The 21,340-nt window shown below is 38.6% G+C and overlaps 1 long non-coding RNA gene across 2 annotated transcripts in view; it reads left to right on the forward strand.

The window, feature by feature from the left end:
- Positions 1 to 21,340, forward strand: part of LOC125923449 (uncharacterized) — a 78,944-nt gene that overhangs the window by 20,161 nt on the left and 37,443 nt on the right. Inside the window, exons 3-4 of one of the 2 annotated variants that reach the window (XR_007458044.1) lie at positions 14,141 to 14,241; positions 17,441 to 17,488. This is a non-coding gene — a long non-coding RNA (uncharacterized LOC125923449). The remainder of the gene's footprint in view (positions 1 to 14,140; positions 14,242 to 17,440; positions 17,489 to 21,340) is intronic. The other variant, XR_007458046.1, reaches the window with a different exon arrangement.

Raw genomic sequence — 21,340 nt, forward strand, 5'->3', positions numbered from 1 at the left:
CCTGGGAAATGTTGGGTAAAACAAAAACAAAAACAAAACCAAAAACCAGGATCTAAAATTATATATTCAGCAAGATTATAAACATAAAATTCTGTTCGTAGAAAGACAAAGGCTGAAGGGGGATACATAAAAAGTGCAAATAATTGTTTGCCATGATGGGTGAGATTTCAAGTTTATTATATTATTTTCATCACTAGTATTAAAAGTTTACTTGAGAAGTAACACAAACTTTAAACATTCATAGCTATATAGCATTGCTGTCATCACACAGCATCTGCCTTTTGGTTAGGAAAATTGCTAGAAAAACAAGGCAGAGGTTTTAGGTACTGAGGAAATTCTAGGGTGATCATGTGTAGTTTCCTAACCATACACGAATTTGCAACACACATGGGCTACACTGACCGCACTTAATCAGATGAAAAACTCTGCACGGTTTAAACAAATCTGCAGGCACGTCTCTGAAACCAGCTCAGAGGGACTAGCCAGCTAATGGTAGATTAATGACATTGTCATCATAGAGGACGGTGGTCCATATTTTTACATCTAGTTCTTGTTGCACACGCCAGAGGCCTTTCTTAAACTAAATCTTGTATTTGTCAGCGATTGAACATGGCCTGAAATCATAGCCATAAAATCTTTATACTGCTATATACTACTCTTAGTTGCTATGTTTTTCTATCTCCTTTGCTCCCCTGAACTCATTGTTAAAAGCTATCAGGAAATTTTAATATAATTCTTGATTTATTATGACACATTAAAATTACATGTAACCATTCTATGGGTTGGTGGTTAAGAGCACGAATCTGGACCCACAGTGCCTGGATTTAAGTTCCAATTTCTTAACTTACTAGGTGTATGAACTTAGGCAAATTTATTAACTTCCCTCTGCCCCAGTAAAATGGGTGTAGAGCAAAATGGGTATATAGCAAAAATGGGTATATAGAAAAAACTGTAAAATGGGTATATAGCAAAAACTACCTCATAGGGTTGTCCTAATGATTAAGTAAGTTACTGCAATGTAAATTGCTTAGAATACAGTTTGGTATACTCAGTAAGACTACGGACTCGGTATTTGTAAATACTCAGTAATTATTGTTCTTTTGAGAGACTATATTCCACTGATATTTTATTTCTTTTCTTTAAGATTTTATTTTTAAGGAATCTCCACACTCAACATGGGGCTTGAATTTACAACCCCAAGATCAAGAGTCTCACACTCTACCAACTGAGCCAGCCAGGCACCCCTGATATTTTATTTCAAATCACTGTTGTTTATGAAATTTTATTTCTCCACTCTGTTTACGTTATTTTCTCCTCATGCAGCACGTAAAAATTATGCCAACTTCTTCCTAAACAGACAATAGTTCAATATCACATCTCACAATCTATAGCATTGTAAGAAATGCAGGGAAAATAATCAGATTTACTCTCATGATAATCTTAATTTTCCTGTTGCGCTACAAGCACCCTTTACTCTCTAAAAGCAATACTAAGAATCAGGCCCCAATAGATATCCAAGAAACACTGCTTATTAGATGGCAAAAGTCATCTTGGGCTTTCCATGGAAGCTACCTGGGAGATGGCAGGTTCTATCTAGGTCATTTCCAGGAAAACTGGTGGAAAATTTGTCCTGGGATCTGTGCTGTCAGACAAAAACAGGGATGTGACAAAGCACAGTGAGTGTTGTATTTTTTATTTTAAGTCACAGTCAGCATTCATATGATTTTTAATAGTTACTGTCAACACCCTACTTTTACTATCTAAGTAGCACACATTGAGCAAATTGTTAAGGTATCAATCATATCCTGAAGACAACTGAGAAGAGTTCTGAAAAGTAAATAATATATATAATTAGGTAATCGCATGCTTTCTTTGATGTATTTGTCATAGCAAATATATTTATATTTTTCCTGCTGGTCCTAATGCCACGATTTTTACACTTGCGGACACTCCCTGAGAGTGTAGCACAGAGATGGGTTTCCGCTGTGCCTGTCAGTCTTCCGCAGAGTTTCCTCCTCACCTGATAAATTTAGCACGTCCTTACAATCCTCCTAACAGGGTTAGGAGGTGACTGGATTATTGGTGAGAAACAGTTAGAATCTTAACCAGAATATCGACATAAAGAAATGTTAGAGAAGACATTTCCAAATACAGTCCAAGATGCGGTGGAGTGTTTGTTAATCGCTAACAGTTTGTGGGTTACCCACCAACGTAGGCGGTGCATGTGTTAGTATGCAAGAGATTTGCTAAGGAAACATATTTAAGATACAAATCCCTGAGTCCCACCCAAATTCTGATTCAGCAAATCAGGGCTGGGGCCCCGGAATCTGCATTCTTCCCAGGCACCCCATGTCTTTTATAAAATGAATCTCAGAACACGCGTTGATAAAGACTGTGCTAGGCAACTGCAGTGCTTCCACAAATCTACCAAGACAGAGTGCTTAGTGTATGACTATATGCAGTTGATGTACCTTTATTGACTAATGATATTGAATCGGGTTCTAGATGCAGCCATGCTGCTTAGTATGTGACGAGGCCAACACCCTTGGATTCTTTCATACTTACGCTCTTGCAGTTTGTTATTACCTCTCTAGCATCCATGACCCAAGACAACAATCTGAAGGTCCCTAAAATGTGGTTAGTATGGCATTGATCCTGGCTTCACCTCCAGGACTGGAAGTTGTTTCCCTTAGCCCACTCGGCAAATCCAATCCCATCAATCACAGAGGTTAATTCAAAAGAAAGAGTGGCACATGACCCAAATCAAGCCAATCAGGGCCAGGAAAACTCACTTGGGGGATTTGGTTTGAATTACCAGGAAGGCAGACTCTTTCCTAGTGCAAGTGTGAGGAAGCATGTGGCTAAGGAGCTGTTATCCCCGTTTTGTGGTCTGTACTGTACGACAAACTGGGGAGACACCGGGGCCTGGTCAGAGCCTGAGCTCTGGGTAAAGCCTCTTCTGTCACCTAGAACATCCAGTGCTATGAGCCCCAGAATTCCCATTTTTTCTAACGGTAGTTTGAATCAGTTTTGTGTTACATGCAACCCAAAGCATCCTAACCAAGACATTTGTGAAGAGAGAATATTTTCCTAGATGAACTAGAAGATGCCTTCCCTTCAAAAAAAAAAAAAAAAAATCAGTGACCTTTAAAATCTTTTAAGTTAAAGAATTAGATTAGCACAATAGTATCTGGACAATGCCCTGCATACAAATTGAAGAGAGATCTTATCTTCTGTTAACTTGTAAACTGAGAAATTTTCTATTGGCTACTCTTTGGCAGATATTCTGGAGAGAACTCTTAACTGGTCCAAGAACCAAAAGATGTAAACCTGTGTGGGATTTGCTGTGCTAAGCCATGAAACACTGAGGGAACCCAAATACTGAATTCCCATATTGATCTCAACCAAAGGGACAGTTTGATCTAGGTGAAGGGTTACATCATGATTTGGGCCAAATAAGAAAAGAAGGAACTTTAGCAGAGATTAGTCAACTGAAGTGGGTGTGACAGCAGATCTAAAGTTATTAAGGATGGTCATTTTTACTGGAAGGAAGTGAATTGTCAGACAATATATCAAAGACTTCCTCCAGGAAACATCAAGTTAGTTTTTTCCAATTCCTAAATATATTTGTCACTTCAGTTCAATTCAGCCAAATTCATCATCATCTAAGATACGTAACATTTAAAAATTATTTTACTATATTCTAAGTCTTCAGATTATGTTCCATGTAATATAACATACTGAGAAATAATTAAATACATTAAAAATAACATCAGTGTTACCATATTGCTTTCCAAATTAACATGTTATTACATGTTCTGTGATATATTCTGGCCATCCCTTTTGAATTAATTAGGATTACAAACACTGAGCTTAAGAATCATCACTGCAAAAGAATCTGTCCAATAATAGAAAGAGACAGAGCCGGGCATGCCAGATCTTATAAAAGTTACATTTTTCACCTCTGTAAATCATAATTTCAGTGTTTGCAACATTTTGAGTGCAGACACCACAGGCAGTAATAACTGGCTTAAATGCCTTCACAGTACAGCTGTTTGCAACAATACCTCCATTCATAACGCTCAAAAAATAAAATGACAGCTACAAGTGCCTTGAAAGAATATATGCTCCTCTTTGCATAGGTTAACTCCTAGGGTGCTTGCAGCTCTACACGACAGTAACTGTAAATAAAAGCACTACACCCAAAGTTATTGCACAAGGCCATGGTAACTACAAACATCTCCGTGTTTTCTCAATGGGGAATTTATGTTTGAATTGCACTGCAAAATCATTCTGTGTGTTGTGGTGAATTTGTTCAGATTAGCACAAAAAATTCAAAGTATCTCATGTGGCTGTTGGTCAGACCATAGGACAAAAGGAGAGAGAGTGACAGAAAGATGTTAGCAGAATTGCAGTCAAATCTTAACAGAAGTTCTGCAATAGGGACTACATTAGCTAAGACCCTTTTTGGTCAGACATGTTAGAAACCCAACTCAAACTGGCTTCCAAAATGGGAGAATGTAATGTCTCTGTGATCGGGAAGTCAGAAGTCAATGTGTCTTTAATTATGGGTGGATCCACAGGTAAACAGTGTGCTTAGAGTCCTGCCTCTCTCCTTCTTCACCTTTCAGTATGCTTATCTCCACTTGTATCGCAAGCAGGCTTTTCCTGTGTGTGTCAGACATGATGGCGTTCATCAGCCCCAGATGCACATTGGCCCTGCTTACCAGTCACGGTGGAATTATATGTTCCCCACCCATTAAAACCCTATATCAATCTCAGAAAAGACACTAATTTATCTTTCTTGAGTCACATGCACATTCTTGAATTAATCCTTGGCACTCTAATAGCTAGCCTTGGTTACCCACTCGCCCACTAAATGGGGATTGGCCATTCTGATTGACATCACCACCTGGAGCACTAAGAATGGGGAAGGCGTAGAAGGAAGGGGATGGGGAATGATGCTAAGCAGACAAAAACTACAGCTTCCACCAATCACTGCATACCTTCTACCCTCCTGATCAACCTACAGACCCTAGAGAACGGATTTCTACAATGTGGGAAGGATTATCCCAGTAAAGAGCATTGATCCTAGAGGTTCTTTATGCGTTTTCATTTGTGAAGACTTTTAAACCAATCAGCACTGAAAGATCATTTATACCTGAACCAATGCATGAGTGGTCATTTGTAAATCATATTTCCTTATGTGGGTGAGGACCTTTTGAAATTTTCTGAAAATCCTAAAATGTGACTAATATGAAGTCATGAGTTTGGAAAATATAATACTTAAATAGAAAATAAAACAGGGCACCTGGGTGGCTCAGCTGGTTAAGTCTCCAACTTCGGCCCAGGTCATGATCTCACAGCTCACGAGTTCAAGCCTCACATCAGACTTGGTGCTGACAGCTCAGAGCCTGGAGCCTGCTTTGGATTCTGTGTCTCCCTCTCTCTCTGCCCCTCCCCCACTTGTGCTCACTCGCTCACTCTCTCAAAAATGAATAAACATTAAAAAAAAGAAGAGAAATCAGGTAAGTCTTGATGTTTTATACCCAAATCTTGAGGAGGAAATTCACTTAAATTAGATTTTATACTGTGGGGAAAGAAAACCACCACCCAAAGAAATCTCATCATTCGCATGAATAAGTGAATGAGGAATTCCGCATTGTTTTACTTCATAAACTTAAAAGAGTATTTCCATTTGATTTCCAAATTTACAGACATGCTTTTGAGTATCAGTATGGTCGCCCCTGCTTCCCCTCCCTTAAAACAACATAACAGCTTAAGTTCAAAACTAAAAGCCATTCCTACCCTTAAAGTGGGTGATTATTGTCCTATCATAGTTTCAAGCATCTTTGGATTAAACAATTATTTCTTTTTTTTTGCATTAAACATTTTAATTGTGTAATATATGACCATAAGCATACAAATAGTAAGTATACAGCTCGTGCATTTTTCACAAGGACACACCCTTGAAAACAATTATTTCTTTATGTGCTTTCCAAATTCGTGTGAAAATGGTCAGTGGGAAACCAATGTGGTAACATTATTGGAACTGATTCAGCTCCAGTCGAGTGGAGATGAGAAAGGAAATGGTTATTCTTCAAGCTCTTTCTCTAAATTTTGACAAAATTGTAGACGTAGAATTTACTCACGGGCTTGAACATTCACAGTGAAGTCTGGTGCTTAGGAATAGAGCTCTTCAAGCTGGCAAAACACGATTTCTTATTCTTGGGGCTGGGGTGGGGGTGGGGGATTCCCTGAAGCTAAGAACAGTAATTTCCTGCTTATGAAGCAAAGGTGGGAATCTATATATTGTACCTGCTGGGTCACCTCTATGCCATTGTGGAGAACTTGTCTAAGATGGGGAAAAATGGTTAGAAACCAAAAGAACCACCACAGAAACCCTGAAAAACAGAAGACTTGACTATAAATTTTAAGTTCCTTTTATCACCCATGCTATAAGAGAGAGAAAACAATAGCTGCGTTAAAAATTAAGACGAAGAGTATAATTTAGTAAGTTCACTGAAGCCAACAGTTTCAGAAATAGGTAAGAGCTTTTGTTAAACTCACAACGTGGCCAGAATCACCATCTGTTATGAAAGGCTTTTCTTCAGCAGGGGTCCGATCCAATAAGGAATGGTTTATTTCACAGATTTTCAAACTCACTTCATGGAAACCTTACAATATTTTTATTATTTCTGAGATATGACAAGAGTGTTAGTTCTGTTTTCACTGTACAGGATAAGGGAACTCACACAATTGCTTTCAACCCTTTGTTTTTTTCCTAAAATCCAGCTGAAATTGCAAAGCAGTCATTTCTCCCTTGACTGAAGTTTATTCCCACCCCAAAAATCCCTTCTTGATAATTGCTATCACCAATTCACTGAACTTTTCTTAACTTTATAACATAAACTTTTTTCCTTCTCAATTCTCCCAGGTAGAAAAGCTTTAAATAACTGTGTTTTTAGTGCTGTTCTCAGAATAAGATTCACCTGGCTTGCCTTGCCAATAGTTTTTTTTTAATATTTCCACATATTTTCATTTAAATTGAAATATAAATCTAGAATTCCATTTGCCATATAATCTATTCACTAGTCTAGAAAGCAAGTTTAGCCAAATATCATTCACAACTGTCCCAATTTTGATGTAATTAGTAATTGTTCACTTCTTTAATCTTCTTAGCAGTCCCATCACATCAAGTAAGTATTCTTTCACCTTATACACTTTTAATTACCAGCAAACTGCACTCAAATATAACTAGAACAGGATATAAAACATATAATAGCTAACGATTACAGAAAGTATTCTCTTTTTTTTTTTTTAATGTTTATTTTTGAGAGAGAGAGACAGAGTGTGAGCATGTGAGGGGCAGAGAGAGAGAGAGAGAGGGAGACACAGAATTCGAATAGGCTCCAGGCTCTGTGCTGTCAGCACAGAGCCCAACGTGGGGCTGAAACTCAAGAACGTGAGATCACGACCCGAGCCAAAACCCAGAGTTGGATGCTTAACCGACTGAGCCACCCAGGCGCCCCACAATTACAGAAAGCATTAATTGCAAAACATTTTGATCTTTGATTTCAGCTTATCTAGAGACATGTCTTTAGGTGGTTGAACTATACCATAAAGAAGGCTGTAAAAGGTGCTATGACTCAGTTTTACTACATGGATGTAGACCCATTCCACCCATGTCATTTAGAGGCCAACTCTGTGCTGCTTAAGTAAAAAATTACCTTCTGTGCCTGGGCTGTAAGAGATTCCAGTCTGTCTTAAGCATGTCTAAGAAACTGTAAGAATAGGCAGGATGATTCAGAAGCCTCTTGGGAAAGCCGCATCACTTTGGGACCCATTTTACCGAGTATAACACTAAGTGGAAAGTGCAATTTATCTTCCAGGATCTTCTTCACTGCCACATACCACCTAGCTTTGGCACTCTAAAGGACATCAGTTCTAAAGACTGATGGAACGGCTTCCTGGATCATCCAAGCAACAAGAAAGACGAGGGTGCCTGTTAGAATGGCTGCGGAGAAAAATCCCAGTCTGGCCTCAGTGCCAAAAATTGTTGTATCTCTCCAAAGCAACTGAGAATCATTTTTCTCCTGGCCCTTGTGACCATGTAATTGATTAGATTTCCCTCTTCTCAGTGCCTGCTAGAAAGCTTAGAGCCAACTTCTGTTTCTGGCGCTCTTATAGATCAGATATTTTGAAAGACCTTGCCAATGAAAATGACTAAAATGTTGAATTAAGAAAAAAAATACATCTTTAATTGCATTGCTAAGCTGGCACAAATGAACAGAATCCACAGAGGCCAAAATTAAAATGAAAGAAGAAACCCAGGAATTAAGCAAGAGCCAAAGCCAGCTTTCCCTCTGAGGGGTTGAGCTAAGCACTGAAAACCTTGACTTTCCACCATGACAGCTGCACGGAGTGTAGAGGACAGGAGATAAATACGTGCCACGATGGGAAAGTAAATGGGAAGCTATGTCCACGTTGTGCTGAGACATTAAAGAGCTACACATGCTCTGCCTTAGGACAAATGAAAAATAAACCCCCTTCATAGAAGTGGACGGCACAAAAATTTTCCTAACTCAACCCTGGAGCAACGCAAAAGAAGAAGGAGAAGTTAAAGAGGAAGATATATTGAGAATTTATGTCATTTAAGTTCAAATTCACCTACCTATGTGATTCAGATCTTTTAGGAGAGAAATTTTATTTAAAGTGGGTCAGTTAAAGAGTATGTGTGTCCAGGATGGCTGGAAAAAAAGCAAATACAAACTCTCTTTGAAGGAACATTATTTTAATCTAGAATTTAATGAAATTCCATGATTAAAAAGAATGTAAGTTCCTGTAACAAGAGTCACAAACATCCAAGGAAATGATACAAGATAAAGTCAACCAAAACAAAAGACAGCAGAAAATAACCACAATAACTTCAAATAAATCGAATTTTTAGGTACAGAATATAGTGTAACTATGCTTGTAATCATAAAGTAATAAAATAAGAATTTGAAAATAGCCAGGAACATGAGACTATAGAGGGAAAAAAGAATTTTTAAAAGAATCAAATAGAAGTCTTAAAAATTAAAAACTCCATGGACAGAGTAAAGGGAATAGATACAACTGAAGAGAAAATTGGTAAACTGGAAGAAATCTCCAAAGAAACTATCCTAAATTCCGCTAATGGAGTGAAAAAGAAAAATATCGAAAAGAGTTTAAGAGACTTTAAGAATAAAGCAAGCAAGATCTACCATATTTTCAAACAGAGTTTAACAAAAAAAAGCTGAAGGGGTGATATTAAAGAGATAATGACAGAGCGCCTTCTAAATGGTGAGTCCTGTGGGCAGAATGCACTATGGCATCTTAGACAGGGATGCTTCAGATAGCCCCAGGACAATGAAGGCCATGCTCATTAAAAGCTACCTGTAATTTAAAAGGGGTGACTCCTTAATCAGTGGCTGGACTGGTCCCCAAACTTGTCCCAGGAACCCCAGCAGGGCAGCAGATGTGGATGCCACGAGACAGAAAAGCTTCAGTCTAGTGGCTTCGGAGGTCACACCAATGCCAAGTCGCAGACCCAGAAAAACCCTAGAGTAAGTCTGCCAAGGCCTCAGAAAGGACACGAAGATGCGGAACGTCTACAATTTGACTGCTAAAGGCTTGAACTCAAATTACAGACACAGCAATCTAAAATCACTTGATTATAACTTCCAAGGGGTCAGAAAAGTGGAAAGTGGAGAAATGCTTACCATCCTCGCGCTCACTTCTTGGACTTATCTTTACTATTCCCTGGACCTAAGACTCTTCTTGGAATTTTCCCTGATAACCACTCCTTCCCAAATGCCCCTAACGTCAGTTTGCGGAACACTGCACGCCCATCACAACGTTTAGTCTACTACACAGAATTTTAATCTTCTCATAATCCGTGTAACTGTCCCCTCCACTCTGAACTTCACACTGTTTGTTCCTACAAAATACAGACTTTAGGTTATTATTAGTCTTTGTATCTTTAGAGTCTGTTAGGATCTAGTTCAATGGCTAGTATATAGTTCAGTATGTTCAACAAATGTTTTTTGAATGATATATATATTACATATCATCTAGTATATATATTCCCAGTTATTACACCCTAATGTGTCAGAAAGGCTGGACTTTGTTCTCTGATCATAAAAACGAAACCTAGAGAGAGCTGCATTTAATTGAAAGTAAAAGACAGAAAAGGCTAAATAATAGCACAAAAGACCACAGCTAAAAGAAACGAGTTTAACATTTTTCATACTTCTCTTTCTGCTCTGATTTCCATGCTTCTACTAGGCTTTAATTTTCCTTCCAAAATTCTTGAAAAATAATTAGCATTCCTTATTTTCCAGACTACATGCATTTTACAAAACTTCTTCTTTTCACATTTTTCTCCTCCAGGCCTCCCAGGCCCCCACAGCTGGATGTGTTCTGCCAGCATGGAATCAAACAGTATTAATGCCTCCCATCAGCTGGTGCTGTCATTCAACCCACATCTTTTTTATTCAAAATTAACACTGCACCAGATTCCTCATTAATTTTAGCAGAAGGTTTTGTAAAAGCTGGTGCTCTTGTGGTGCGTGATGTGGACCCCAAGAACAGATTTAGAAAAAATATATATATGAACATAAGGACTATTATTCCCCACAATAGTAAGCCCTAAGTTATGTCCTAAGAAAGGTGAATAATATAATACACTAAATTAAATATTTATTACTCATTTCACTAAGTTTTTATTTTCATGTAATTCCAAACTTACAAAAGTTGCAAAAATATCATGAAGTTCAGAATACACTTTACACAGGCTTACTGTTTGTTACATTTACCCCCTCTGCTGAATGCTGAATTTCTCTTTGTCCCTCATTATATAAAACATATATATATATATATATATGTATAAAATTTTTTACAAATCATATGAGAGCACGTTATAGGCATCATGCCCCTTTACACTTAAACACTTCAGCATATAATTTCTAAGAACAGAGGTGCTCCCTTCTTTAACCATAGTGCAATTATGAAAAACAGAAAATTTAGGGGTGCCTGGGTGACTCAGTCAGTTGAGCATCCAACTTCAGCTCAGGTCATGATCTCACAGTTTGTGAGTTTGAGCCCTACATCAGGCTTGCTGCTGTCAGCTCGGAGCCCACTTCAGATCCTCTGTCTCTTTCTTTCTCTGTGCCTCCCCCACCTCAGGCTCTCTCTCTCGAAAATAAACACTTTTTTTTTTTTTTTTAAAAAAGCAAAATTTAACATTAATGTAATTGTCTATAGTCCATCTCCAAATGTTGCCGATTGTCTCAGTAATACCCATTATAGCTTTTTTTGCCCCTCCAAGTCTAGGATGTGAGCCAGGATCACCCATGACATCTAATGCTCCTGTCTCTTTAGTCACTTGGCCTTGCTGTGTGTTTTGCCATTGTTTTCAAAGCCTATAGGTCATCCATGTTGTACAGTGTCCTTCAGATTGGGTTTGTCCAGTGTTTCTTCATGATTAGATTCAAGATAGGTACTTTGGGCAGAAATGCCACACAAGTGTATATTGAACCACATCAGTAAATGAAGTGAGTAATACACATACACATGGGCTTTTATAAAAGCTTACAAGAAATGAACCAAACGTAAGAAATAGATAACATTCAGAGAGGTCACATATACTAACAGCCCATTTTGACAAATGAGACAATAAGTGAGCTATCAGAACCAAAGAGATAGGGCTACAGGAAAATCTGGGAGCAGGGACATTTGCCTATTAAGGAAAAGCAAGTTGCTAATAGTTTCATGAAATATACAATAAATCAGGAGTCATTTTTATTTTATTTTTTTAATTTTTTTTCAACGTTTTTTATTTATTTTTGGGACAGAGAGAGACAGAGCATGAACGGGGGAGGGGCAGAGAGAGAGGGAGACACAGAATCGGAAACAGGCTCCAGGCTCCAAGCCATCGGCCCAGAGCCTGACGCGGGGCTCGAACTCACGGACCGCGAGATCGTGACCTGGCTGAAGTCGGATGCTTAACCGACTGCACCACCCAGGCGCCCCAGGAGTCATTTTTAAAAAACTAATTTGACTTCCCTGAGATCCCCTTCCCAGGGCATTGCTATTTACTATTTATAAATAACTGGTGTATGATCATGGAAAATTTGGTCTATCTCTGGGGGGAAAAAAGTGATTTCTTTTTAAGTCCCTTTTGATTCAAAAGTTTTTTATGTTAAAAAGTTGTAGGAATATGTCCTTATGACACAGCTTTTAGTACCAAATTATAATATGTGAGAGTAAACTCAAAAATACAATATGTGGATTCGTATGTGTACATATGCATAATAGGACATATACGTATCTTTTTAACACGTACAAAAAGTGGAAAATTTGTTCCTTTCCATTAAGAAAGGGCATAATTCACAAAGCATTAATTCAACTAATGTCACCTTGCTTTGCTACCTTTCCCCATTCATGGAGTTTCCATGTGTAACAGGCAGCATTTTGGTTTACGAATGATACCAGAAATCTCCTGTGGTAATTGTATTCCATCCCCACAACTGGATATAGTACAATGCTTTTCGGAGTCAAGCAGAAGGGAATTTCAGTGCATTACAAATGTGCAAACTAGAATTTCAGTCCCAATTTTCAGTAATTGTTCTGTTAGAAAAAAATAACTTCCCTGGAAGGTTCAGCCCTGTACTATTTTTATGCAACTCTCTAGGCATGCAAACTTAAAAACCTGAACTGTGCAAATAAGTTATTTTCTGTTTTGGTTTGGTAAGAACTCAGTTCACTTAGCACTGAAGTTGAGAATGAAGAGATTCTTTTTTTTTTTTTTTTTTTTAATAATGCTGTGATGGCACAAAGCAGGACATGGAAATTACACTTTTTGTTCTTCATTCTTATCACTCTCCAAAACCTAAAGACATTAACTGGAAAGAGGCTAACTCATGTGCAAGGCACCATTTTAAACTATGGTATAGAAGTTTAGGAAGAGAATGTCTTATCTCTTGAGCTATTTAATACCACCTAGGGATGGTGAGATATAACAAATACAAATCGTTTTTGGATAATGTTGCTATACAATGTTCTGACAATTCACCAATTACTGTGAGGAAAGTCAGCTGAGAAAGATGTGGGAAAACGGCCTAGAAGAAGAGCAGGAGTAGGGACCGGTTGGCTGAGCTTTGTGTGGGTCCCTCATTGAGAATCTTCCCGGACTTTTAATCCCCAGGGAAAGGAATTTAAAAAAAGAAGAATACTTCTTTCTTAGACATCATTAAACACCCTTTTAAACTTCTGCCATGATGTCTAAAACATGTCGTTGTTCAAAGGTAAGGAAAGTTCATAGTCCAAATGAAAACTTTTGACCCATTCCTGTTCTCTCCTAACCGGTCTTCTTGTGTTAAGTCCCTTTTGCCCGTTCACTGCTACCTGCACAGTTAGGCCTTTCCCATCTGCTTGTCTTCCAACCACGGAGCCCTGGTAAGTGCCCCCTCACGAAGGATTTAAGGAGAAACCATTGCAAGTAGACTTGGCTACGGCCCTGTCGTGACAGCTTCCTGCTCCCGAGAAGATAAGACACCTTTGCCACTCCTTCATGTCAACTCACTTTATCAGATGGAAGAAATGAGTGAATTATTCACTTAGTGAATCATTGGCAGGGGAAGCAATAACTGACTTTTGGACCCTGCTTGCCCTTCATGTATGGCCTTTCATTTCATCCACGAGAGAGCCCTTAGGGAATGCACAGCAAAATCATAAACAGGGAGCCAAGGAGTTCAGTACCAGCCCTTCACAACCTACAGCGACTTCCAGACATTTCTGAGAGCCCTTAAAAATAATCCTGTTTATATTTGAGGCCTTACAAGACAGTTGGTCACTTTTACTCTTTTATTTTTATCTCTGTGAAAAAACAGGAAGCTGTTTATATGGGGATGGCGGCCCGTTGCCTTGGGTAAAATGCAGCAAGTCTAAAGAAAGAGTGTAACAGGTTAAGACGTAACAACTGATATAAATATATTTAAAGGGGGGGACAATGGAAAGCAGTTTTCCCATTTTGTTTTTGCATTTTAACAGAGAAATGTTGCAACCCCTATAGGTGGGAAGCAAGAGTTTCTTAAAACAATGATTTCTTCTTTTAAAGCAATTCCTTCAGTTATGAACTTTGACCAGTTTTGGCACGAGAAGCACAAACAAATTTGACAGAAAAGCACATTCCATGCTGCTTGAAGTGGGAGGAAAGAGGTAAGTCCACATGGTTTAAGAGTTAAAGCAGGGGCACCTGGGTGGGCTCCTTCCTTAAGCGTCTGACTCTTTTTTTTTTTTTTTAATTTTTTTTTTTTCAACGTTTTTTATTTATTTTTGGGACAGAGAGAGACAGAGCATGAACAGGGGAGGGGCAGAGAGAGAGGGAGACACAGAATCGGAAACAGGCTCCAGGCTCCGAGCCATCAGTCCAGAGCCTGACGCGGGGCTCGAACTCACGGACCGCGAGATCGTGACCTGGCTGAAGTCGGACGCTTAACCGACTGCGCCACCCAGGCGCCCCCTAAGTGTCTGACTCTTGATTGCCACTCAGGTCATGATCTCATGGTTTGTGAGGTTCATGTAGTTGAGCCCCAAGCGGGGCTCCGTGCTGTTAGTGCAGAGCCTGCTTGGGATTCTCTCTCTCTCTCTCTCTCTCTCTGCCCCTTCCCCACACTCTCTCTCCTCTCTCAAAATAAATAAACTTAAAAAAATAAAGGGTAAAATCATTTAAAAAAAAAAAGAGTTAAAACATACTGCACTTGGGGTCAGTTATGTTCTTGCAAAGTGGAAATCATTACATAGTATTTTCCTTGTGGGAGCCTCCTCTTTGGGGTCATGAAAATAACATTTACCTTAAATGATCAATGTGAGCATCCCTATCCAAACAATAGCAACACTGTGTAGTTTGGAATCAGATGTTCCTTTCATAACCAACGATGTAACATGTATAAGCCCCAGTTTTGTAATCCAGAATGAGAGTAGACGCAAGAAAGCAGCAGAAGATGTCAGCTGACTGAACTCCTGGACTGACCTCATTCAAGGGGCGGGGGGGGGAAAGAAGACAAACTTAGTGAGGGGCTGCCTTTGAAGTGGTTGCTGCTTTAGTAACCTAAGGGATAACCTAAATCTCTAGCATATTTTAAACCTAATCCGGGTTCTTTAAAAAGTTTTGGATGTGATTCAGATACGGCGAGCCCCCTAAGCCTAACATTTCCACAGCTGCCTTCATTTGCTGGCTTGTAAGCGAGACATTAAAAACGTCTATTGGAGAAACTCCACCATGGTGTGGTTAAAAAAAAAAAAAAAATTGCTCTTATTTCCTCCTCCCACACTCCTGTGTGATACAGTCAAGAGAAAACTGGGGTTTGGAAAGCAGAGACTGATTCACCCCTCTCATTGTGAATGTCACCGCTAAGTCAGACTTTGAGCAAAAGTAAAGCAAAAGCACCGTGGAGAATCCAGCCCTTTGTCCAATTCTCTTTCTCTTTCAAACCCTTCCTGGCAGATTCGTTTATAGTGAGGAAAAATGAAAGACAACCAAATTATCTACTTTTGAGAGCGGGTTAAATACTTTATGGGATAATGAGCCAATTGAAAACCATTCGACCGTTTAAAATAATAAGGTAAATTGTACGTCTCAATATGGAAAAATAACCGAGACATTGTCGAGTGCAAAAAGCGAGTTGCAGATTATTGGGGATACACTCAATCTGTTTGTTTAAAAAAAAATGAAAAAATATACATATATATTTTACACTTTCTGGAAGAATGTGTAAACCACAGCTAATAGTCGTCAGTCTAGGGCAGGGCACCTCCGTAGAGGCACTGATGACAGGTCAGGCTGGATAATCTTTGCTGTGGAGACTGTCCTGGGCACTGTAGGATGGTTGGCAGCAACTCTGTACCCCCCTGCTACATGCCAGTAGCAGGAGCACCCCCTCTCCATTATGACAACCAGAAATGTCTCTAGAAAGTGCCCAATGTCCCCTGGAAGGCAAAACAGTCCCCAGTCAGGGACCACGGCTCTGCAGAATGAAGCTGGAGGTAAGGTTTTATGTTTCATCTCTCTTCTGCTGAACTATTGGGTTTATTTTTGTTTGTTTGACTTTACCACGAACATGTACTATTTTTATGAGTTATATTTTTATTTTTTACGTTTTTAATTTTTATTTTTTTTAAGTTGTCTTCACGTCGTGGGGCTTGAACTCACGACCTTGAGATTCAGAGTCACATGCTCTACTGACTCCGCCAGCCAGGCGCCCCTATAAGTTATATTTTTTTTTTTAAAAAAAGGAAACATTTTCCAGGCTAACCTCAGAACTCATATAGAAACTTGGGGAAAATGAACTATATAACTAATAAAAATACTCCATAAAGCTGTGTTGCCATTTTGACTGATTTCACAGCTTCACATAGTACATTTACTCCGAAGAGCTTAAGGCTCTGTTAAAAAAAAAAAAAAAAAATCAGAAAAAAAATTTTTATAGCCAGAAAATGACAGCAGCAAAAACATTAGGAAAGTGGCAGCCAAAATCAAGCCCTTTAATGAATACAACTGGCGTCAACATCGGGGGTTAAGAATTTATTTTCTGGCCAGTAGCACCTGCCCTGGGTGAAACCGTACAGAATGTGAACCATCCGCAGTATCCTTCCAACCTCTCGTGCCACTGACCTTGATCACCAGTTCACGTATTCACTCAAATAAGCAGCAGGATTGTATTAGACTCTGCATTCTTTGGGATTTGAGAAGCACCAACAGCTTTGGTGGTATAAATTAATTTGTGGTTTCATCCTTACCGGTGACCTGTGCTTTAACATATCACTCAGAGACAGGAAAGTTCTCCTGGGGCATCTTCCAAGACCAATGTCTCTTAGCAGGAGCCACATGGGGAAAAGGGCTGCTTATCACAAAGGTGAGGCCAGGGGCAAGGCCAGCTGCTCCTCAGGAAGGCAGGAGTGAGATCCATAAGCAGTGGGGATGGACAGGTTGCTTCACTGAGTGACCAGAAATCCCAAAGGACGATGTAGAACCTGAAGACTTTTCAAAGACAGAAGTGGAAGTGTTCGGCCAAACTACAGGGAAAGCAGGCGGCACACCAAGGGGAGGGCAGAGAAGAGGGAGGGAGGGGCACAGGGAAACACCACCACTCAGGACAGCAGTATGAGGCGGAAGAGTCTCAGGAAAAGAAAGGTGGAAAGAAAAGCGCCTCCTGGGCCTGGTGGAAGGGGCGGGAGTTCAGACCCAGTAAGTGCCTCAAGGCAGAGGGTATTTTCTTACAGCACAGAACCAGTGGTGAGCTGTAGGGGTAGGGTCGATGAAGTCCCATTCCCCAAAGTCAGAGACGTGAATAAGTAGGTCCTACTTTAGAAAAAGTAGTATTTGGATTCTTCAAGTCACCATATTTTAACTTCACAGGACTTACCCATTATTCAGCCTTTGCCTTCCTCCGGCTCCAGCCAAGACGTGAGTTTCCATTTCCCGTTTCTGTGGGTGGTTAGGATAATGAGGGGTATTCTGTGGCTTTGCTTCATTTCTGGCCTCCCTCCCTTTGTGAGGGTGTGTCTCTCTTTGCTTCATAAAAGATACTGTCACACATGAACGCTGTCTGTGTGTGGCCCTGGGGCCCGCCCAGCCTGCGCCTTAATAATAACAGCAGCAGCCAGAAAAGCCAGAAAATGGATTACAAACCTCAGTGTTAATGTTAGGACTAGCGGTGGCCATGGCGCTCGTGCTTTTTTCTTCTGAAACAGAAACAGAAAGAATGTGTGTCCTGGGCTTTGTATGGAGTAAGTCATCATTTGCAGAAAGGTTTCGTTGTACCTCAAGGCAGTTGTGATACAGACTTTTGAAAACGTCCGTGATCTTAATACTTGGCACATTATAAAACCAAGAATTCTACATTTAAAAAAATAAACAAGACTTTTTACCTTCCCCTATAATCTTATTTATGGCAATATTTAAATGACTTAACTAAAACTGAAGTGCCAGGAATTATGAAATAGCCAACTGGATGCTCTCTTTTACATAAACCGCTTATAAAGGGATCCCTGATCCGAAAGAAATGGAGGAGTCCCTTAAGCTATTTCCAGTATTTCTGAGAGTTAAACAGAAATTGCAAGTTCACTTTCAAAAGAGTTGCACAGGCTAATTGAAATGTAGGGCACCTTTGATTCTGCCGGGAATTAAATTGATGTCATGTGGCAGCACTCGTCATCTCTTGCGGATCAGAATTTCTGTTATAGAGAAAAGGAAAAGTAAGGGAGGAAGAAGAGAGACAAGAGCAAAGAAACAGGATTTAGGTCTAGACCTGAACAGTCTTTGGTAACCTGGGTGATTTTTAATCTCAACAGGTCTCAGTTTTCTCATCTGTAAATTGGGCATAATGCTGACTGTGGCATGCTCCTACAAATACTGGGAATAATCTTTGTAAGCACTCAGATTATGTAATGAGGAGTGCTCGCTGTGTTCTAGACACTGTTCTGGGTGCTTTTCATGGGTTAATTCAAAACAACATGAATTTGCATGGGATAACAGTTATTATCCCACTCTTTAGGATGAGGAAATTAAGACACGAAACAGTTTTTAAAAACTCATTTAAAACCACACCGCTAATGAACTGGGGTCTCAACCAAGGCACTGGGCTTAAGAGTCCATGGCTGTCCATTACAAATCCATGCTGTCAACACTGTGCTCTATTACCTGAATAGGTAATGAATCTAACATGCAATCGTTCTGTCAATACTATGATTCTACGTCATTGTTATTATAAAGGGAAAAAACCAAACTTCCACCAAATAAATTTATTGTGTTTAGCAGATAAAACTCTTCAAACCTTAAGATCCATGGTGGTAAAATGGTTGGTAATCATTGCTCTATAAAGGGAAATTGTACACATTCTACGGTCCGTCATTAATTTCCTCCCTAGAATGACTCTGATATAAATAAAGTAACCTTCCCATCATTCTCTCTTTTCTCCCAATCATTCATTCATGCATTCATTCATTCTCCAACTGCATGCCACATACTATAAAGTAGGCTATTTTCACAAATTCAAATGTAGTGTTTTTCTGAAACGACAGTGTACTTATAATACCTGTCGCTATACTCATTAAATACAAGATGTATTTTTAGATTCCTGAGTATATCCTCTGAAATCGCAAATCTTTTACTTAATTCACTTTCCCACTTTGCTCTTTGTTACTAATTTATAACTTATTTATGCACAGTTACACACCAAAATGCATTTTCTGAAGCATATAAAAAGTCTTGCACTTCCTCTGAGAAGATTTCATCCAAACTGAAGGAACAAGTATAAAAAAATAAAGGGGAGGAAAAAATAACCCCCAAATAATCCTTATGTACTATGGATTCTAGTACAAAAAATGTATAAGGCACATAACAATCCGTTTCTGATGTCCTGATAATATAGTTCCTATAAACCGAGTTTATGAAAAGTTTAAAAACATAGCTACAACCAATTAGAATGCAATTAGCTACAGTGGGTGGTCCATTCCCAATTGTCCAACAACAGACTTTTCAGGTTAGAGATTAACCATACTCCCCTTCTACCATTTTCTCATTTTATGCTTCGGGCTTCTCTCCCTTTAGCCATGTACCTGTTCACTAACATGTGAAGATCAAAGGCCCAAAGAACAGAGTTCTGAGCTAGAGCTCAATGAGGCCCTTTGACTCCTCATTAGCAGTTCTCATGGGGCTTTCATCAGAGACAAGAGACAATACAATGCGTTACATTAGATGGCATGAATCAAAGTAAAATATCCTCCTTTCAATACTTAGATTAGCTATCTGTGACACCTTATGTCAGCTGGAAACATCCTTACAGATCATGAATTCCTACCTCCAAACTTTACAGGTGTTAACACCCGAGTCCAGACAAGGTAGGTGACCTGCCCCAAGTCATCCACGTAGATAACATCATAGGGTGAGAAACTAGGTTTTGCTAATGTTTCAACCTGTCCCTTTGAACCCTCTATTCTAATTTTTATCCGGATTCATGTTTTCCCAGTATATTTTATTTCTTCAGCATTTCACAGTGAGGAATTGAGTGAATTCAACTAAGACAATTCCATTAATAATTACAATAAAATTAGTTTATTTGAATACGTTTGATTCTTTCTGTCACATGGTAAACCAGTATTTATTAATTGCTATATATAAAGTCTCTTCAAATCACTTTAACAAAGATACGGATCCAACGGAATTAATAGCAAAAGTTCACTTTTTCCAAGAGCATTTAGTATAGAGGTAAGCAACTTGAATATTTTTGGAATGAGATAGAAGAAGGAAGAGAAGAAAGGGAAAAAAAGGAGGGAGGGAGCAAAGAGATGCTAATATTATTATAAGGATTCTGTTCTTCAAGGACATAATAGTTTCATTGTATTATTGAAAATTGTTTTTAATTTGTGATTGTAAGGAAATCTTACAACATATACCCATGACCTCTTTTTATATACCCTTATCTAGAATATGTTCTTTAGTAAACTCTAAGAGCAGATACCCAAAATTGTTCTGCTTATAACCTATTGTTTATATAAATCATCAGCTCTAGAACAAAATTAGTTTCCCAAAGTTTACCCATTGATTTATTTCTGCTTTGTGGTATAGAGTGTAATAAATCAATATTTAAAAAAAAGCCTGAAGAATTCAAGGAAGATAAAGGACTAAGATAATTTAGTATCATTTATGTTTAGAATTATACAATCAAGCGTATGCTACATTCATATATTATCTAGGACTTTGGTGATAATACTTTTGTGATATATTTTGCTTCTTGCAACCTTGATCTATTTTTATTTGTTCATTTTAAAATGTGATCAATTCAATTCACTTAAATCTATAATTTCTCTAAATTTTTACTTATAAAGTCTCTAAGCTTGTCTTCATTTGCCAATTTAACATTTCTTCAAACATTGTGCTGCTAAGAATTAAAAGCAACTCTTAAAATTACCAGTAAAAGAACAAAAGAAATGCTTCATTTTTATAGATAGTGATAAATTAATTATATTTTTAATATCCTAAAACTAAATTTTTAATGTCTGAAAATAAGCCACAGGACACTTAATGCATTTCAAAAAATTGGTTTTCTGATAAATACTTTTTGTATACAGGTGCTTTTACAGATGCACAATCTGAATTGTACAATTCCCACAATTATCTGTTGTGCAATTATCTGAAAATATGCACATTAGCTAGGTAGTAATTTTGAATAAAAAGAAAAATCAGTGTAGACATGATCATAACACTATCAGCATTTGTTTTTTTAATATAGAATAAGCGACCAAATATTTAGTCATT

This window comes from Panthera uncia, chromosome B1 (genome assembly GCF_023721935.1).
Source record: "Panthera uncia isolate 11264 chromosome B1, Puncia_PCG_1.0, whole genome shotgun sequence".
Lineage (NCBI taxonomy): Eukaryota > Metazoa > Chordata > Mammalia > Carnivora > Felidae > Panthera > Panthera uncia.